Source organism: Pelecanus crispus, chromosome 5, assembly GCF_030463565.1.
Source record: "Pelecanus crispus isolate bPelCri1 chromosome 5, bPelCri1.pri, whole genome shotgun sequence".
Lineage (NCBI taxonomy): Eukaryota > Metazoa > Chordata > Aves > Pelecaniformes > Pelecanidae > Pelecanus > Pelecanus crispus.
In genome coordinates this window covers 80443268-80463985 of record NC_134647.1, presented here as the reverse complement: position 1 = coordinate 80463985, position 20718 = coordinate 80443268, and the positions used below count along the sequence as shown (strand labels likewise).

General features: G+C 43.8%; 1 protein-coding gene across 1 annotated transcript in view; it reads right to left on the bottom strand.

Annotated features, from left to right (window-relative positions):
* TLCD4 (TLC domain containing 4) overlaps nucleotides 1–20530 on the bottom strand; it is a 41837-nt gene extending 21307 nt beyond the window's left edge. The window contains exons 1-4 of the mRNA XM_075711238.1: nucleotides 20421–20530; nucleotides 20176–20303; nucleotides 17679–18448; nucleotides 16236–16315 (exon numbers count right to left, since the gene is read on the bottom strand). The gene's annotated coding sequence lies outside the window, so the exon portion shown is untranslated. The remainder of the gene's footprint in view (nucleotides 1–16235; nucleotides 16316–17678; nucleotides 18449–20175; nucleotides 20304–20420) is intronic.
* Between the last annotated feature and the right edge of the window lie 188 nt (nucleotides 20531–20718).

Genomic DNA, 20718 nt, shown 5'->3' with positions numbered 1-20718 from the left:
GCTCAGTTTAACCCCAAAGGAATCCAGCTTGCGTGCTCTGGGACAGCTATGCAACACAAACCAAAGGCCGGTAAATGGGGATGATCGGAAGATTCAGTTCATAAGTGCATTTTTACTCCAGACTAAAATTTTAATGTACACACGCAGCAGTGCATTGCAACAAACTCTGGTTTGTTGCAGCTGTTTATCTGATGACCTGTTCTTGTTCAGCAGCGTACTAGTGCTGCACACTTTTTAATGTTAGTCTATTGAAACTTCCAATTTCAAATACTATCCTGAAAATTCAGTATTCTCTCAAGTACTTTTCACACTGTTCTCCATGTACTGCTCCGTTTGCCTCCACTGACCAAGAAGATACAAAATACAAATCAAATCTTATGCGCTTTTTACACAATTTAAAGTACTACAGACAATGGGTGTTAAGCTTGATTTTCTAAAATTTTTCCATTTGAAGGAATAAAACCATCAATTCAATTTTATATCTTCCAGTTTAAACCCACTGATAAGCACTGCACTGTGTCCATTCCAGATTCTACTCCCAGGGCCAAAACTTCGTTATTACATCCTCTCATTTGTAGTAAGCAAGTCCTCTCTTGGACCACATAAGCAAAACAAACAAAAAAAAAAAAAAAACAACAACAACAAAAAAAAATATCAGTTGGTTTAATTCCTAAAGTGAAGGAAGACAAAATGCATGTTGAAGGCGATTCTCTTCAGAAAAACAGCAAAACCACTGAACATCAATCACACCTACTTCATCCTTTTGACTAAAATGTAGCAATTCTCAGGGTGCTACCAATTTTATTCATCTGCAATGACTATACTAGTACCTCTGAGTTTCAAAGACACTGACATAATCCTTTGGACAAAAGAAATCCATGCTCTGTTTTGTTTCCTTAGTACCAGAACATTTTATTAGATAAGTAATGTTCCAGTGCGTGACAGGTATTCATTTTAGTACAGGAGATTATGGAATTAAACAAAAAACCTCCCAACTGTCCCTTGCAAGAAACATGTTAGAAGAGCTAATCTTTCTTCTCAGGAGCCTGTACGGGGAATTCATTTTCAGAAAAGTACTTGCGTGGAAAGTGCACGATCTGACTTTCAAAAGTATTATGTACCTCTCTCTCTCAGAAGTTTTAGCAGCAAGTACAGAACCATGCTGCCCGCGAAGGAAAAAGGTAGAGAAGGAACCTGTCACCCAGCCTCTGCCGTTGGTTTCACAGATCCTCGTAAGAGTTTTGCAAGACTGATTTCAGAAGGTGATTTCTTATATGCTTATCAAGATGCTGTTTAAGTACATTAAGTACCAAGTCCAGGAATAATTTCATGTTTTACCTAGGCAAATTAAGAGCACTGTATTTTAATTCAACTCAAGGACCAGGTGTAAACACAGTGTGTTTACATGTGAGATGTGACATCCATGTGAGATGGCAGAGCAGTTCAGCTATAAATATTTTCTCCAATCTCTAAGTTGTTTTCAACTATACCCCGTTTAACGTGAAAAGTAGCTGTTGTTTACCAGATTGTCTTTTTATTTGAAAGAAAAGTCATTCACATTGTGGCACCAAAGCTTATCACTTAAAAGAAACATCATAAGCTTCTGATTACACGTGATTTCTTTGCCCTGAGGACAATGGCCAAAGTCAGTAAGCCAAAGGCGGCTTCAACTACACCGTGTTTTTCTGCCCCAGTATCCCCTTACAGCTGCCCAGCGAAGTCTGATCGAGACACAGAACTTCATGGATTATAGATGAGCAGACACTTTACCGCCCAAACTGCATAGTCATTGATTACCACTCAGTCAGCCGATACGGTTTGTGAGCTAGTGGCAGGCTGGGTGGGGAGGGAGGTTTACTGTAACTACTCTGTAATTCAAGGAAAAAATAGTATATCCAGGCTGGTTCTTCACTATTAAGTTTTTTAGCAGTGGTCTTTTCCTGGCTTACCCAAAATTACTGTCTTAACCGTTCAGCTAGGCAGTAATTACAAATGATCAGAACTTCACTCTTGCAGCTCTTCCAGGTAGTTTTTAGGTAAATAAATATCAGCAAACACTCGAAACTAACAATTTTCAGCAAGGTACTGCTTACACATCTCTAGCGCAGTATCAAATTGCTCTATTGACCCCAGTAATTTTGAAAAAGCTAATAACATAGCTTTTCAATCATACTCAGCAAGAACTGAAAATACACTCTTTTCATCTGCTATTAGCATGCTGTGGTATTTCCCCGTTTTTCTGTTTCTACCTGAAATTTAAAAGAAAAAACCCGACAATATTAAGACTCAACATCGATTCACACCCAATATGAAACCATTATGAACTTCTGGCAGAAACAAGTCGGCGCTTACTGAAAGGGGATGAAGGAGCAGAAGAGTTACCAAGCGTTGTACCGTCAACGGCATTTAGCATTTCTGTTCTCATTTCACTGTTTCCACATCAATTTTTCACATCGCAAAAATACGAAATGCAACCGTATAGCCACGAGACATAGCAAGGAGGTGCAGAGGAAGGTGTAAGGCCCGCGGCCCGCCCTTTCTTCAAGGCTGGATTTCAAGATGAGCTGGATCAATTTCCAAACAAGATTACACCCTAAAGCCGACAGCGATACCAGGACATCCCGCTCAGCCCTACGCTCTCCTGATCCGTTTAAAACTGAAAGCCAAATCCCACCGTTGTAAAACTCGCCACGCTCGATTTGCAAAAGAGCAACGCGGGACGACCGCCTGTTTGCACATTTTACAATAAGCCCAGTAATAAAACATCTGCCGCGCTCGAGTTTTGCTGTGCTGTGGGTTCTGGATGGTCCTTTCTGGGGCTCACGATCAGCCGCACCGCGTTTGATAGCTCAGCTCCCTGGGCGACACGAAGGAGACGCGCAACAAAATTCCGAGCTACTCACAGCTTCAGCCGTTCTCGTTTCTACGCTAAGGCTACTCACACCCCAAACTCCGCTTGGCTTTCTGCTCCTGAGATACCAGAGCGACCAGCAGATGAAGGAGGCTTTTTACAAAGGCGGGGTGAACAGGGCGAGCTGTGGGCTTCTGCCTCATTCACCCACAGCGCCCGTTTCCTCAAGCCCTGCAAGAAGTTTGCAGTCGGGAAGCAGGGAGAGGGGACCCCCCCCCCCCCCCCAAAAAAAAAAAACAACCCACAAACAAAGCAAAGAGACAAACTCGGAGGATGTAGCGAGGGGCAGGGGCGCGGAGGGACCCCGAGAGCTCACTGCCGAGAGAAGCCGGGCGTTACCTGGCTTTCCCCGTCAGCCGAGGCGCCCGCCGTTCCCGCCCGCGGCGGCAGCGCCAGACGGCGGGCAGGGAGGCGGAGAGGCGGGCAGGGAGGCGGGCAGGGAGGCAGGCAGCCGCCTCAGAGAGCCGCCGCGGCGGCGGGAGAGGAGCAGCCGCCGGACTTCGCGCTGTCAGAGCGGCGAGAGCCGCCGGCTGCGGCCCGCGGGCCCCGGGGGCGGCAACGCGCGGGGGGGGGGGGGGGGGGGGGGGGCGGCCCGTCGTGAGGGAGGGAAGGGGCCGCCCCGCCAGCCCCGGCCGCGCGGCCCCTCGGCGCCCAGCCGGCCCCCTCCCTCCCCTCCTTGCCGCCCGCCGCACCTGGGAGCGAGGCTAGCGGGGCCGCGCCGCCGCCATGCCTGCCCCCCTCCCGGCAGCGGACGGGACGGCCCTTCCCGGCGCTGGATGCTCCGGCGGCGGCGGCCCGGGCTGCGGCGGGCTCGGGTTACGGCAGGCGTAGCCTTAAAGGGGCCGAACCGCCGCCGCCGCCGCCTTCACCTGCCGCCGGGCTCCGCTCGCCGCCCCTGAGGAGAAGGCGCCTTCCCCCGGCCCGCCCCGCTCCCCCGGCCCCTCGCCCCCGCCGGCAGCCGGGCGAACGGGCAGGGCCGGGGGGGGGGGGCCCGGGCACCGGGGTGGTGATCTAGTAGAATGATCATGACCTCAGGCAGCTGGGAGAAATAACATCTTAAAACAAGGCAGCTAAATCTGCCAGAGCTTGTTGTTCAGAGCCTGTGGTTTTTAACCATGAGTGGAAAGAGTCCTTGCCTGTGCCTGCAGGCCTGAGGCCAACCATTCCTGCCGCCTGGGCACCGCGGCGGGCCCCGCAGCCCCCGAATTCTGCTAAACGCACAGGGCCGAGAAGGCCTTGCGTGCGGCGGGAGGGAAAACGCCTGCCAGGTACAGCATCTCGCCTTCCAACAGCACGGGGGTCGCCACGCCTTTGGTTGAAATCGCCCCCTTGCCTAAAACACATAGAATCCTAGGATGAATCGTAAATACATCACGGGAACGGTGCCGGTGTTCCTGCTGGAAGCCGTTTGCGCTTTCCTGGAGGGCACTGCACAGCGCAGGGCCGCTGGTAGCGCGGCCACAGAACCACAGAAGCGTTTGGGTTGGAAAAGGCCTTTACGATCGCCCAGTCCAGCCATTAACCTAACGCTGCCAAGCCCACCGCGAAACCCACCTCGGAGGAGACACGGGAGAGGAGTTGTCTTCATTCCCTCTTGGGTTTATCTCCTGCGGATACACGGAGAGATTTTTTTAACCTGGACTGCAAACTGGTGGCTTTCGCTAGTATTTTGTTGGCGTTGTTGACTTTTTCTTAGGAATTCAAAGATCAGACTTGTTCATAAGGAAATCTTAAACTGACGAAGGACTTTGAGAGGACGAATGATGCCAATGGACTGCGGTACAAGTATTTTGCATTTTGCATCTGTACAAATTGCCAAGTAATCAAAGTTAAATATCATATGGAGAACAGGTATTGCTGCTACTTGCTATTTTTTAAAATAAATGCTGTGATTTTTGTCAGACTATTTTTCATTTTGCATTTTTGAACTGTTGTATAGTATGTAAGAATCAAAGAGAAGCAAAATTATGTTGACCAAATTGATGATGAACGGCCTTAGTTTTTCACCAACTAGAAAGCATGATGGTCAGGGCTCTGACTATGCTTCTACTTCCGTCGGCATGCTTCTGCTATCATACGCATCCTAAACCACCTCAACTTTCCATTGCCATTAAGGATTCCTGATCTTTCAGATCAATAATTTAAAAATTCTCCTCTCTCAAAGAACATAATGTTGAAGGTATTCATGCGTACCTCACACCAGATTAAGCGTCGGCTGATGAAGAAATCATCTACCCCAACTGTCTACACTAATCTCTCTTGCAAGACGTCTCCCACGGCAGCAACCCTATGGCTTAAGCCTGAACAGAAACCAGGGTTGGCTTCCCTTAGTATGCCGATCTGCGAAACGCAGAAACTCGGGTACTGAGTAATGAGGCATTGAGCCATCCCCGCTGTAGAAATGGTAACCTGTAGGAGGTGGGCAGGGCGCACCGCCAGCGTCTGTAACCGTTTCAAGCCATCTCGGCTTAAGCCGTTGCTGAGCAGAAATCAAGTGCTGGCTAAGTGTTTGTGTAAATACCCGAACTACTGAAGTTTGACCTCCTATGGACTTGTGTCTTATGGCTGACCAGCTTGTAAACTGAATTTTGTTAACAAAATTCCACAAGATGTTCTCAGATGAGTGAAGGAGGAGACCCCATTCCTGCTTCCGATCTTCTTCCATTCCAGAAACAAACAGGTGGACAAATAAAGACAGCAATCATATCAACACAATTTCTTAGTGAAATTGGGATAAAAACCTCATCTTTTACTCTCATGTCGTATCATTTTATTCCTCATGTAGAGGAAGATTTCAGCCTACTTTTGGTGATGCCTACAGTTTTTAGTGAAACAGAACAGCCGCTAAAACCTAAGAAGTGCATGGTGGGATCATAAACCACTTTCAAGAGGACATAAACTAGAAAAGTTCTACGATAATTTTTTCTTCAGTAATTTACCTTCCCACGAAGAGCCCTCACTTTTTGCTTAATCCAGTATCACTGGCTTTGAAGTTTCTTTATACATACTCCCTGCCCCCTTGTTGTAATGATGACAACAGTCTTCCATATGGCCAAGCAATGGACTCCTGAGGTGACAGAGGATCTGCAGTGGCACTGAAGGCAGGAATGGTTGGCCTCAGGCCTGCAGGCACAGGCAAGGACTCTTTCTACTCATGGTTAAGAACCACAGGCTCTGAACAACAAGCTCTGGCAGATTTAGCTGCCTTGTTTTAAGATGTTATTTCTCCCAGCTGCCTGAGGTCATGATCATTCTACTAGAGCACAACAATGAAAGTAGGTCGTTTTTTAATATGCCAGCCTATGACCTGGAGTTCTCCACCATAAGTGTGGCAATACCTAGCAGCAGGGTAAAGCAGACAGTTGAGAGCGGCAGTGTCTTAAACTGAACAGATAACTTTGCCAGAGACCACCTATCAGAGCTCTAAGCCTCAAAATAACCCATCACCATTATGCACTTACAGGTTAGGAAGCACCTAGAAGACAAAACAGACTCTCCCTGAACCTCCGTATCAGGCTTGTGTAGCACACAGCCTACCAAACAATTCCTTCGGCCCAGAGGGCTGCGTGGGTGAAAGAAACTAGTTTGACTAGTTGCCTCACTGCTTTCACCTTGGCCCATGATCAGCACGTTGTCGAGCACGCAGCAGGTCGTGACCAGAGGCAATGCCGTCTTTCAAAAGCCCAACAACTCATGCTGGGTTGAGTGCTGCTGACTGTAAAGCTGAGAATGGTGATGCACTGGGGATTGCTGGCTGGCAGCTGCTCTCCATGTGAGCATACAGCAGGGACTCTCTCAGCTTTTTGATAAAGAGAGTTTGCAGATAAAAGAGAACTGGCTATGGGGGTACGAAGGCATTGCAGTAGAAGGGAGGCCTGTAAACATCGTTAGAATGAGAGGAAATGGGCTCAAGCTGCGCCAGGGGAGGTTTAGGTTGGAAATTAGGAAAAAATTCTTCACGGAAAGGGTGGTCAAGCATTGGAACAGGCTGCCCAGAGAGGTGGTGGAGTCCCCATCCCTGGAAGTGTTCAAAAAACGGGCAGATGTGGCACTTGGGACATGGTTTAGTCTAGTCTACCCTTGATTGGCTTAGTGTGGACTTGGTAGTGTAGGTTAATGGTTGGACTGGATGATCTTAAGGCTCTTTCCCAACCTAAATGTTTCTACGATTCTATGATTCTGTATGGCTACCATAAGTCCCGGTTTCTTTAGATTGGTTGTCTGTCCTCTTTTCCAACCAGAAATGTTCTCCAGAAAGATTTTGAGAACTGCCTGTATATCTGGGATTGTTGGTAGCTAATAATCTCATCGGTTTGGATGTTACTGCATATGTGCAGCAGCCTCACCTTGGATGTCCCATGTCCACCAATCCCAAAGAGATCCTCAGAGCAAACACACTAGGCCTGTATTGCATGTGCAAAGCAACTCCAACAAAACCAAGAGAGTCCTCTACCACTCTACAAAGTGTTGCATGAACTTACCACACAACTACTTTGAGCATTTCCCGAAGTCCTAAAAGTAAGAGGCTTACTGTGCTTGCATGATGCAGCTTGTGCACATATTTCTGCATCAGAAGTACAGTAGCCAAAGGGTGGAATAAGCAGTCACCATAGTATCATGCCAACTGGTTGCTATAGAGTAGCCACAGCTTGGCTTTCACAGCTAATACACCTCTTCCTCGCTCCCTCGTGATGTGCAGGCACCGTCTTGCAGCAGCTGCAAACCGGAGTTGCCACCGCTAAATGGTAACTGTCAAGAAATTCCCCAGCAACAAATGCAACTTCTGAAGCTAAACTTCAGCAGGGAAGTACGGGCAATGGGCTCGCTAAGGTGAGGTGTAGAACAGAGATTTAGGAAAACACGGCGAAAAATAAAATTATATTCCCGTGTCAACAAGGGGCACATATGCTGAAAGACCATAGGGAAGGTAGGGAGGACATGTAGGTATCACAGTAGCATGCGCAGATAACAGCATAAGTCTGTTGGCTTCAGCTGAATCATCACATTCATACTATGTAATAAAAAAATTGGGCTCTGCCTTTCATCTATGCTTTAATTACAATTAAACAACGTGTTTATATTGATGATTTTCAGTGTCATGCCACTTAGGCCCAGAAATTCCATAAATGAGGAACAAATTCTCCTGAAATGGAGGGGGTCTGCTACGACAAGGTGGTAAAGAGAAGGTAGCCCAGCGTAAGTAAGTTGAAGTCTGCAGTAATCCATCCTCAGCCAAGTTGTACACAACTGTTCCATACCCTTCTCCTTCTGTAATTCACTTTCAGGGTGGCACTTCAGGTATGGTAAAAATTTGTTGTCAGATGACTGCTCGTAACTCCCACCAAAATCTGCGAGAGGGATGTGACCATGAATAAAAAAATGACACAGTACCCTTTCCTAAGTACGCCTGTAATTTCAGCACCGTGCTTTCTCAGAGCTGAGCCTGCCTCTGCCAAGAATGAAGATTTCTCATGGTTGCTGTACTGAAAAGTGAGGCATATGTGAGAAAGGAAAATACTTCCAGAGCATTTGAAAATTATTTCAGTTGTGGTTTTGAACTTACACAGGACGTAACTAACCTTTCTGTCTGAATTTACCAATTGTCGTAAGAATAGGGTCTTAATGAATGTTTAAAGCCTCATCAGTTTATGAAAGAAATTATATAACATGGTGTTGTAGCAGCAGTGGACTGAACTCAGTGACCTAAAAAACACTTAAATTTAATCTCCATCTTAGGAAGCTCCTAGGTCTACCTGTCAGCAGCAGGAGATAGTCCCAGAAAATCAATTATACATGTAAGCAAAAATATCACGGAGATGAAAGAACATATGAAAGAGCAAGCACAATTCTCCTTTCACAACACTGTGAATCAAGAGTAACTCTGCTGAAGCCAACGAGTTACACTGGTGCGAGTGAGAAAAGAACCAGCTCCATTGTCTGAAAATTGCTCAGGCCACCCGTGGAGTCCAATCACAGTAACTGTACGCAGCTAATATTGCAGCGTTTAATTCAAAAAGCTCAAAACTGAAAAGAGGAGACTGAAAAGAAAGGATCTGAATTTGGTTTTAGCCAAGAAAAGCTGAAAAATAGCAGGAAAATGGTGAATGAAAAAGGAAAAAAAAAAAAAGATTCCATTTATAAAAAATCCTCCCTCCCTCCCCACCCCCAAAATTTGCATGGAAAAACCAGACTGAATCTGCATGCCTTGTTTTTTTTTTAAACACTGTGCATGTACCCAGTTAACAGTTGCTGAGCTGTACGCTTCCCTGAAGGAAAAGTGTTATCTTCATTCTCCAAACAGCAGACACGTTTCGCGTGTTGGTGCATATTGTGTTATACCTACTCAGATCGAGCGCTACCGAATGGGAGTCTTCCCTTTCCAGCACAGGTCACTGTAACGTATCCTGTCACATTTTTAGGTAGCAGCGTACTAAACGATACCTTCGTTTTGCCCTGCTTTAGTTTGCTTGCTCTAAACATACCCTCCCTTTTTCATCCTAGATCGGTTAGTTTAGCTTGCCTAGCTGCTGTCACCTCCCCATCTGAAACAGCATTTCTGCCGGTAGTACTTACTCGCAGTAACGGAACAAAGGCTTGTTTTTGGAAAGCTGTCTGGTCCCTGACCTCTTCCTGCATCTCAGCCTCCCTTCTTCAGTTTTCTTCCAGTTTTTCTGGCTTCTCTTCTCCATTTCTCTCTCATCACACGCTCTCTTTCATCTACTTACACCTCACCTGCAGCATTACCCTCTCTGTTGGTATCACCGTCCCGATTATAACCATCCAGAAGCTATCGAGGACCTGTAAAACAGCACATTGTGAGCTTCTGGTGCTGCACTACAAACCGCTACACCGATGCACCATGTCAGCATTATGACAAAACATCAATCTGCATTAAGACAGATGTGCTGAGCATGATCCGCAGAACTCGCAGGAACGCCGTCTCTTTTTTTCTTTGCCAGGTCATTCTGTCTCCTCTTTTTCCCCCCCGCTCCCACTTTATCCTCTAGTTTCTTATCACCTTTTCCTTTTCTGTCACTTTATTTTCTTCCTCCCCACAGCCAGCCTCCCCTGCCTGCCTTCCTTGTCCACCTCACATTCCTCCGTGCATCTTCCATCCTCCGATGTGCCCGCACAAAGGACTATAAGAGAGGCAGCGCTGCAGCTTTGTGAAATGTGTCCTTGGCTCTTTAGTAAACAAAGCCGCACCTGGGCGCATCTTGGGGATCAGCAAACTGAGAGACTAGAGAGCATTCCATTCCCAAAGGCTTAAAGCCGAGAGCTCCGAGATTAACAGGACTTCTCGGTTCCCTAATCTCCGAGCTGGAACACACCAGAAACAGCAGGAGGAAGCTTGAAGTAATACCAGATTCTTTTCTTCACATGCACATATTTCCTTCTGCCTTGTGCGAGTCAAGGCTCTTAGCAACAAGAGCGCTGTAGAATGGGGTAGTGACTGGGATTTGATGATGTCAGAACCGCAGAAAATGAAAGAAGATGTACTTTGTAACGGCACACAATTGAAAAGCATGAAATTGGTGCCAAGCACTGCTAAAACCAAACAAATTATCTCCCCACAATTCAACACGCAAAGGGTCAGAAAGCAACGTGCTTTTTTTTAAATATTCAGACTGTTAATTAAACTCAGCGTAATTCAAGTCGAGAACGAAACGGTGCTTGTTGATACCAGGTGTTTTGTTTTACACGATAGCATCGGATTGTCAGGAGCCAGCACATCAGGTAAAAAGACGGAGCGCACGCTCGGGACAGTATCACTCATCTGTATGCTAAAGATAGCTTCTAAGCCTCGCTTAGACCAGCCTAAACTTTGGCACATGCCACAGCAGCTGCACAGCATTTAGCTATGCCTCTTTCAGCACGCACCACAGGGCGGAAAAAACGGTTTATTAAGATATTTTAGTGGCAGATATATTCACCTGGAAAGGGTAAGTAGTTTCTTCAGACAATATAGTTTCCTCTGAGCACCTGTCAATTTTTAAGATTTTGCAAAAATTTGTCTATTGTTTTTAGCGATTTTTCCATCCTTTGTTGATCTGTGAAAGCCTTGAGGAAACAAGGAAGGAAAATGATTTCATGGCACAAGGAAACAATGAAACCTGGTGCACATTCACATATGTCTAAATGCTGTTGAAATCCATCAAAAAAAAACCTTGAATAAGAAAACAAAGAATTATCTTTCATGTAGTTCTGAAATAGCGTACTCAATAATACTTGTAACAATTACATATTTTTCAGAGAAAGTGATTTTAAAATTGGTATCTCTTAAATATTACGGCTTTTTAATTTCATATTTTGGGGCAGAGATTAAAGCGGTGTGACACATTGTTTCAAGAGGAAAGATACTTTATGTCCTAATTTTGTCAATTTAGGAGCCCCAGAATGTACTATTCATTTTTATTTTACTGCTAATAATGTCTTTTAGCAAAGACCCTGCTTCTAGCAGTACTAGTTGTAAATAGTCATTATTTTCAAATTTTCTATTGGCCCTATTCTGGCTCCTTACCTAGAGTTTCATTCTCAGTTTCCATGGGTATCAGCAGGCCTAGCGATTTCCCCCCTCTCTGCGTGTGATTTCATACAGGCAGATTTCTGTGCCTCTGGGCAATAATTCTAGTCATATGAAGGAGACCACGCTCTGTACAGCAACTTCCAAACTTTTCTTACTTTCTGGTAAGAAAGTCTGATCTAAGACAGCGGTCCTGGTAAGAAAGATATAAAAGGAGAAGGAACAGTATATTTAAATACACCAGTGCTAAAACACAGAATGAAAGCTTGCCTTTCAGATCAAGTGAGGAATTTTTTTAGGCTTCCACTTCCAATAACACTATTCAACACCATCTACATTTTTGCTGATGAGCAACACTCGCTCTGATTAACATACTCAAGTATCTACAGATATTAGAAAAAAATTAATATAAAACCCAAGGATAATGTCCTGGTTTGGGCTGGGACAGAGTTAATTTTCTTCCCAGCAGCTGGCACAGCGCTGTGGTTTGGATTTAGGATGAGAATGATGCTGATAACGCACGGATGTTTCAGTTGTTGCTGAGCAGTGCTGACACCAGGCAAGGGCTTTTCAGCTCCCCCTGCTCTGCCGGGGGCACAAGAAGCTGGGAGGGGGCAGAGCCAGGCTCCCTGACCCCAACTGCCCCAAGGGCCATCCCATCCCATGGGATCATGGGCAGTATGGAAACTGGGGGGGTTGGCCGGGGGCAGCCATCGCTGCTCGGGGACGGGACGGGCATCGGTCGGTGGGCGGTGAGCAATTGCATCACTTGGGTTTTTTTCCCCTCTGGGTTTTGTTTCTCTCTCTCATTGTTCTCCTTTTCATTACAATTTTTATTACTATTATTGTTATTATTTTATTTCCATTACTAAACTGTTCTTATCTCAACAAACGAGTTTACTTTTGCCCTTCCGATTCTCTCCCCATCCCACCGCAGGGCAGGGTGAGCAAGCGGCTGTGTGGGGCTTGGTTGCCGACAGGGGCCAAACCACAACAGATCATGAAAAAGAAAGCACCAGAGATCATTAAAAATAAAGAAAAATACAAAAGTAATCCTAATTGTATATGTGGTATATATGGAAAAATGCTAAGGTGAAAGAGGTTCACCATAAAAACGTATGGTGCAAACATTACGAACAGCTTTGAAATGTCTCTTTGTGAATTGCACCAAATAGATTGTGTAACTGAATAAATTGCAGGAAAATCGCATTGCAATATACACTAATCACATCATCGTGGTTTGTTTTTTTTTTTTTTTCCCCAGTGTTGCACATTTATTTTGTTGTACAAATATGCATTTTGCTCTAATAATTCTCCTGGGACTGCTTAAAGAGCCAACATCTCAGCACCTGTTTGTTTGATTTGCGGAATAATGGATATTACACATCTGGAGTTCCTCTGGTGATGTCCTCTTTTTCTACGTGGAAATCACGCCCCAGCGGAAACAGGAATCTCCCCACCGAAAGTGGGAACTTTCAGATTCAGGCTATCTTGGGCAACTGTACCTGCACATACGCAGACCGAGATGTTCTAGTCCAACACCACGCTCTGCAGCACACAAGTCAGATGTCTTCTGGACATACCGTACACCACGCACACGCACCGAGTGTTGGACAGGACATCTCTGATTCACTGGCTGTGCCAGACATACCCTGCAGTAAGTCCACGGCGTTCAGAATTCAGCAAATTTGATGCTCGTGTCTACAGGGCGTCTGGGCACTGAACAAACTCTTACATGTCAAGTTATCCTAGGGAAAAATACATGAAGCCAGGTGCCGGAGCAGGTAATGCTCTGCACCTTATGCAATGGATCTTTCGTTAAAAAAATACATATTTCAATAAATCTCCTTAAAACAGGGACAGTTTTTTCATCTGACTTTTGCATAGTGCCTGTCCCAAGGAATTCCCGCTTGTTGTAACAATAAACAAAATAATCTGGCTGAGGACACAGTACTTCATCCTCTCCGTCACCACTGTGGAAGTTACAGGAATCAAGACTTCTCGTGATCTGATTCTTAACTACAAAAATACAGAACAAAGGGAGAAGGCTACAAGTCAAGGGCAGAAACTCTTCAGTTTCACTCTGAACAAACTTTTTTTTTCTTTGTGTGTACAGTAATCTTTAAAGGTGATTGCAGTTTACCTTACAAACAGTTGCTCAAATAGTTTTTTTAAAAAATAACAATAGTAACTGAGGCTTATACAAGCTCTTGACTTGACTCTTACTTACTTAAGAATTGCTCATATTTACCATTGTACCAGTCCTCAAACACAAAGGTACGATCAAAAAGACAATACAGTTTGTCTTCAAAGTATTCTAAAAAGAATATGAAATCACTTACAAGATCCCTATTTGGAAATTACTTCTAGTATTCATTTGTCTTTGGTCAGTGTTAGTAAATCAGAAGCTGCCACGAAAACTCATGAGTGTTTCCACATGAATAACATTTTTTTTCTTTTCAGTAATATATTAATCATCAGTCAGCAAAATAATTAATACCATAACTTAACTCTAAGCAATTGTCTCATTATCACTGTTTAATTCACAACAACAGGAATCGACCAATTCTCTTGACACCTTAACAATGCATTAAATTCACAATAACTAATGCAAATGGTGTATAATTTCCTAACATTCGTTTAAGCTGTAATATAGGCAAGGACATTTCTTGTACTGTCAAGCATAGAGAGAACAGTGTTACACATCACCTGTGGTTGATGAAAAAAATGTGAGGGCTATGTGTTTTAAAATTTTGTGTTATCACATAATTAAAGACTGTTAAAATGTAGTGCAGAAGGCGAGTTATATTGGCTATAGCTGGACTTCAAACTGTGACAGCTTTTTGTTAACATGGTTTGCTGTGCTTGACTGACATTTTTAACTAAACAGATAGAAGCAATAGACGGAATTTCAGATTTCAAAATTTTAATATTTTGTCTTGCGAGAATTATACACAGATGTACAGAAATGAAAATGCTGAGATAACTTGGCCAGCCCTTGCAAACTCAACGAAGTATTCAATTTATCTCCATTGAGAGCTAGTGGAGTCATTACATTCAATTTACTTTAACAGGATTTGGACAAATCCCCAAACCTACAGCCATACCTGGCAGCATCCCCAAAACAATAGTCAATAAATGACATATTTTTAAATACAACTAAAGAAAAAGGCAGTAAAGACACAAGGAAAATGGGAGGAAAAGAAAATGAAAGACAGCGTAGAGCAAAACCAGAACAGATCATCTCTTCTCTTTTAACATGGCCAGTTCTTTCCAGCTCCAGCATGTCATTAATTCAATGCTAGACCTTTAGAAAGCTAAACAGCTCAGAAAACTGTCCTCACTTTCAACTCAGGAACCTGTCTTTACAGGGGAGGGTATCGGTTCTGCTGCATTTTGTATGCTCATAAGGAGAGGATGGAGAGAGTGTAAAGGGGCTTTCCTCAAGCCTGAGAATGCAGCGGGCTGAGTACTGAAGTCTAGAAGATAGAATCATAGAATCGTTGAGGTTGGACAAGACCTTTAAGATCATCCAGTCCAACCATTAACCTACACTACCAAGTCCACCACCAAACCAATTAAGGGGAGAGTAGCAATTTCATGCCTCCTGGCTTGGTGGCTGGATTATTTTTTAATGGAAGTAAAACTAGGAATCACTAAGGTTGGAAAGGACCTCTAAGATCATCATTCCAATCATCATCCCAACACCACCATGCCTACTACACCATGTCCCAAAGTGCCACGTCTGCCTGTTTTTTGAACACTTCCAGGGATGGTGACTCCACCACCTCTCTGGGCAGCCTGTTCCAATGCTTGACCATTCTTTCCATGGAGAAATTTTTCCTAATATCCAATGTAAATCTCCCCTGACGCAGCTTGAGGCCATTTCCTCTCATCCTATCGCTCTTACTTGGGAGAAGAGACCAACACCCACCTCACTACAACCTCCTTGACAGCAGCAGCCCCCCAACGACCTGATTTCCAGCCAGAGGTATGCACCGACACAAGCTGATGGATGAGGCCAGGCTATCTCCCTGCACAAGCAATGGCCAGTTTTCTGACAGCAGGAATCCAGGCAAGGCTAAACACATGTGCATTTCTCCTCATCTTCCTTACAGATCCGTGGAAAGCTCAGGAAAACCCCAGTCAGAAAGCAGCAGTGAATATGTACAGAACCCTACAGCCTAACCCCCAAATGCCCTGCGAATTTCATTTTACATTATAAACAGATTTGAAGATATGTTTCCAGGAAGGTAATATCAGACTCCAACTCTATTTTTAGGCGTATTTTTAAAAAAGGCCTTATTTTTACAGGCTGAGTGGCCAGAGGCACCCATTGACCTCCAGGACGCTCAGCACTTTTAAGATGTGAAACAATAATCTCTTTCTCCTGGCTTTATGAACAGACAGAAGAACATTAGTTTACATTATGTTACAGGGACCGCTCCCTAAACATGCTATCTACTACAAATGTTCTTGCTTCGTAAAATGACGCTCAGAATGCACCCGAACAGTTACCAAACCTTGTGTCATCACAGCTACACGCACCGTCTCTCTAGCCACGCTGTCAGATGTAGGAGGCTGAAGAAACATCTGCTAGCAGCGTGGCTCGTGCCTGTTCGAAAAAAACATTTTCCCGACAAATTGCTACTTTGATTCTAAATTTGTCCACGGTATTTAGACCCAGACACATTTCTAAAAACAACCTCCTCCCTCCTCCCCCATTTCCGAAGACTATATACAGAGAACTTATCCTTGCCAGAAAGAGGGAAATCATTAAATAGTGGGAGGGAAGGATACCTTATTTATTGAGTTGGTGTAAACTCACAACCACTTTGTTGTCTCTCACTGACGGCAGAGTTAGACACCACAGCACACCACTGGAAATTAAGGTATATAGAACAGCAAACATCAATGGGAGAAATAATTCAATTTTAATACAGAATAAATCTCATTATTTGAGGGATTTGGTTCCAGCTTTTTAGCTATTTAGGACAAGCAGTGTTTAAGTGTTTGCAAATGCTCTATCTTTCCATCTAAACAGATGAGAGTCATCTTAAATATATATGAGAAGCGCTGCTATACCAGGAAGCACAGCACTAACTGTAATGTTAACATAAATATTACAGATGTTATTGATTACAGATACAAATCAGGACTTCTAAGATTACATTCCTATAATTGTAATGACTCACAAGAAAGTAAAACTGCACTTAGCCCAAGGTAATTGAAAGTAACTGCTGCTAAAAGGGACAGACTTTGCCACAGACTGGCTCTGATAACATCCTAGTTCTGCCGTCGAGTGAGATCAGCCAGTAGCTTAGGTATTATCATCAGCTGCCTGCTTCCTCTCGTCCCCAGCTGATCCCCAATCCTCTAGTCCACTGATTTAATTAAAAATCCCTTTCCTTCCCAACAGCAGAACTTTTTACACCACCTACAATGTTTTTAATGTTCTAGAGTCTTCCAGATGCAGCTTGCATTTCTAATATTAAAGAAGAATCATTAGAAACCCAGTCAGAATTCTTCAGGTTTTCTCTAATCAAAGAACGTAGTATGACTGCTCTTTACCTTTCTAAAAACACTGGCAGCACCTAAAATGAAATATCTGCTTTCTGCAGAAAATCAAGTTTACTTATACAGCATATCTTGTTTTTCAAATCACTTATTAAATTATTGTGCAGAAGCTAAGAAGAATATTTAGATACATTTAATACATGACTGAGGTTTAACATGATAAATGGTTCCACACTACAATTTTTCCAGTCGCAAAGCCTGACTCCGAGGTTCCTGCCCTTTTCCTCACCCAACTCCACCAACCATTTTGCTAGTTTAGCCCTCAGTCGTGCTGCTGCAACTGTTTGCAGAGGTGCGCTCTAAGCCAAAACAAGGCAAAATGACCTCATTTAAGAAAACAACAGTACAACCGCTCTTGTTCATAGGTCTACTTTTAGAATTCATAACTGGAAGAAAAAAAATAAATTATTCAAAATGCCAGTTAAGAAGTCATGAATATAAGGTGTATTGCAGCTGCATGGGAAGACTCTCTAACAGTTAAAGTTATTTCACTTGGAAGTGGAATGTCAGAAAGTGAATGACCATCAGGTAGCCAAAGCTGCCCACATTTCATTTCAGGGAAAAAACCACTTTTGTTTATATGCCAACTGCAGCCTTTCTGATTGGAGTCAAAAGAAACTGAAACACAAAGAGAGGGAGCTTTCCTCAATTCCATTTAGTACTCACCAGCGTAACTTTCAAAGGGGACACGCATCAGGTGTACTAGTAAGCTTCCGCAGAGAACAGTCACACATAAGAAGTCTGGCAGCAGGTTTTTCTTCGGAACGTTGTCTTACAAGTGGTAAATGGAAAAAAATACTATACCATTCTATAAAAAACTATTTTTTCCTATTCAAGAGTTTCTGAGTTTTCTTTTGGAAAGCAGTGATCAAATTATTAAGAATGAGCATAGTTTATTCCTCCTTCAGTAAAGAAGTTCAAAGCTAACTTCCTGCATCGGTAGCAGAGGTACCAGAGAGAGCCCTTGTAATTACTTGTAATTACCTTGCATCACTCTCTGTCAAATGACTTTTCAGGGCAAGTGCACTGCTTCCTCCCAAATAAACAGGTTACACCTTCACTTTGCAGTATTATTCATTTTACAAGCTGCAGAACAGCATCCAGCACTAGCCACTGCCTTCCTCGCAGAAGTCCTCCACTTCACCCGCTTCACATTATTTAGCTGATGTGACCATGACGTGCTAAACATTGGGAGAGTTCCTACTTTTTCATATTAACTTTCACATGCACGTCTGACGCTGAGACAAAGCATTCTCAAGGCACTTGACAGATGGGAGTCGATCACCAAGCATGCAACACAGCTGGATGAGTAGTGAGCAACCTGCTTGCTCCATGACTCTCAGAGTTCTTGGACTGAAGTCTCCCTGGTCCAGAACATTGTATCAAGTGAGCAGGGAGTTGCCATGATGAAAAGAAAAAACAAATACACCTGTGTCCTAGTGAGAAAAGACATAATTAGCAGTGTTATACTGCAAATGGGATCTTCATGGGCTCAATTTTCACAAAGGAAAAAAAAAAAAACAGCAAAACTTTATGGCAACTAGGTTGCAGACTGTTGCTTCAATCTTTAAATAGTTATTTTAACCAGTCTCGCCAGACTCCCGACTCCTCCCTCAAGCCTTGTAATCTGCTGTGGATACTACTTGAAAGCTATACTCCTTATGCAAGCAGAATGCCCAATGAGTAAGAAGACTTCAGCACTCGTTCTAGGAGTTTACGAGGCACACTCCCTGGTTAGCTTTTTAGACTCCTTGAAAGTCAGGATCTTTGCTTTGTGTCCAAGGAACTCTCAGATCCTCAGTTTTCTAATCCAAAGAACAGGTATTTCCCTGTATGCCTCACTCTTGGTTTTCCTTGTTTTTAAACAACCTGCCTAGCAAAAAAAAGGCCCTTCCAACTTTACTGGGTTTAGGTCAATTGCTCAGGAATTTCACTAAACAGCCTTGCAGAAGAATTCTATATAAGGAGGGGAAGTATGTACTTACAGAAGAAATAACACGAAAAGGAGAAAGTAAGTTGAACTTTTTTATATTACTCTCTGCTGCCAAGATTCCAGGATTGTTTCTCTGAATAAAATGCCTAAGAAAAGCAGTACTTTTAACACTTCTTATGGTAGGAAAAATAAGGGCAAAGGGAAGATATAAAAAAGCCTTGGAAACAAAATCCTTAAATAAAACAATTGCTAGCTACACCCCCCGTGGCAACCTGGGATACATTCTACATCACTGACACTATTTTCACTGAAGAAGAGGGGAAAGATCACCACAGACAAAATTAGTATTTAAACTGCCTGTAGAACTTACTGTCTTGTTTTAACATAATAGGGTTTTTTTTGAATATTTTTTGAAAAAGGACTGTGGTGCTTTCTTCCTCTTTCTTCTGTAATTTAGAGACTCACATCTCTATTGTCCCTAATTGTTAGTTTTACGTAGCTAATTAAGTGGAAAGCAAAATGAATTTTTAAAATTCATGCATCATCAACAGAACTATTAATTAAAACCTTGTTGCTTCCAAATGTCAACAATGATTAAGCAGTGAGATATTTTTGTGAGCTTACTCATTTGGGTGGAAGAGCTTACCATGGTAATGCTGTTTTTAATAGTCTCTGCTTAAAACAACTGCAAAATTACATGTTGTACTGATGTAAAGAAAAGCAAACATAATCTGTAGAACCGCGAGACACGAATCAGAAAGAATCACTTTACGTCAGATGCTAAGATGGCAAAGGGTAGCTAGAAAGTATATCTTTTATTTGTAAATTATGCAATAACCACTGGAATCTGTGGCTGGCACAAGTTTTGGGTAAAAATGAGAAAGAAACATTCAGCTTCCAAGGCTGGTAGGGATACAGGAAAGTCCAACTTGTTCAGAATGAACAAGAGTTAAAAAAAAAAGCCAGAGAAACCACGGCAGACAGATGCAGAATTGCAACGTGTTTGATTTATTGTGTTTGTGCACTTGAGAGACAAGCGCACAGCCGTCACGTTGCGGACGCTTGACAAGTCACCCCATAAAGCAGCGGTGTCAAACCACTCCAGAAAGTTCTAGAGTTCATTGATCCTGACTCGTAGGCCAAGTGGAGGGCCTCGCTCCTTGGCAGGTAGTTTAAGGATAACGATGGATAAACTCTACTGTTTCCGAACCGTAAAATGTAGTATCTTACTCTTTCTAGCAAACGCGCAACTCGTCCAATGGCTGAATCATCACAATCTCCGCAACAAGGGCTGGATGCTGACAGAGATGAAAAGAGTGCTGATCTCTTGCTCCACGCTTCTTACGTGAAATAAAAAGCTAAAAAGTGTCAGAACGGATAAAAACAAGAAGCGTGAGAGGCGGTGAAGTACTAATCTTCATTTTATGCGCTACTGCAGGCTACGTAAAATTACGGTTCCACATACGCATACATACCTGGGTAACGACTATGCCCGCGCACGCTTGCGCATTCCAGCGGGAATCTGTACGCGCCGGTGCCTGCTCCTTCAGGATGTTTTTCTCCACGCACACATTCTCTGGAGCAGTCAGACCTCCTTCCAGCTGACCGCAAGCCATGCAGAAGAGGCAGGCCGGGGGCACGGCGGCCTGGCTCAGGCAGCACTATGAAAGCATTGGGAATTCTTTAATCGACCCTCGCGGTCAGGCTCGGGCGCGGGAGCGTTTCGGAGCTGCAGGGGCTCGGCCGATGAGCGGCTGAGGGCCCGCTGCTGCC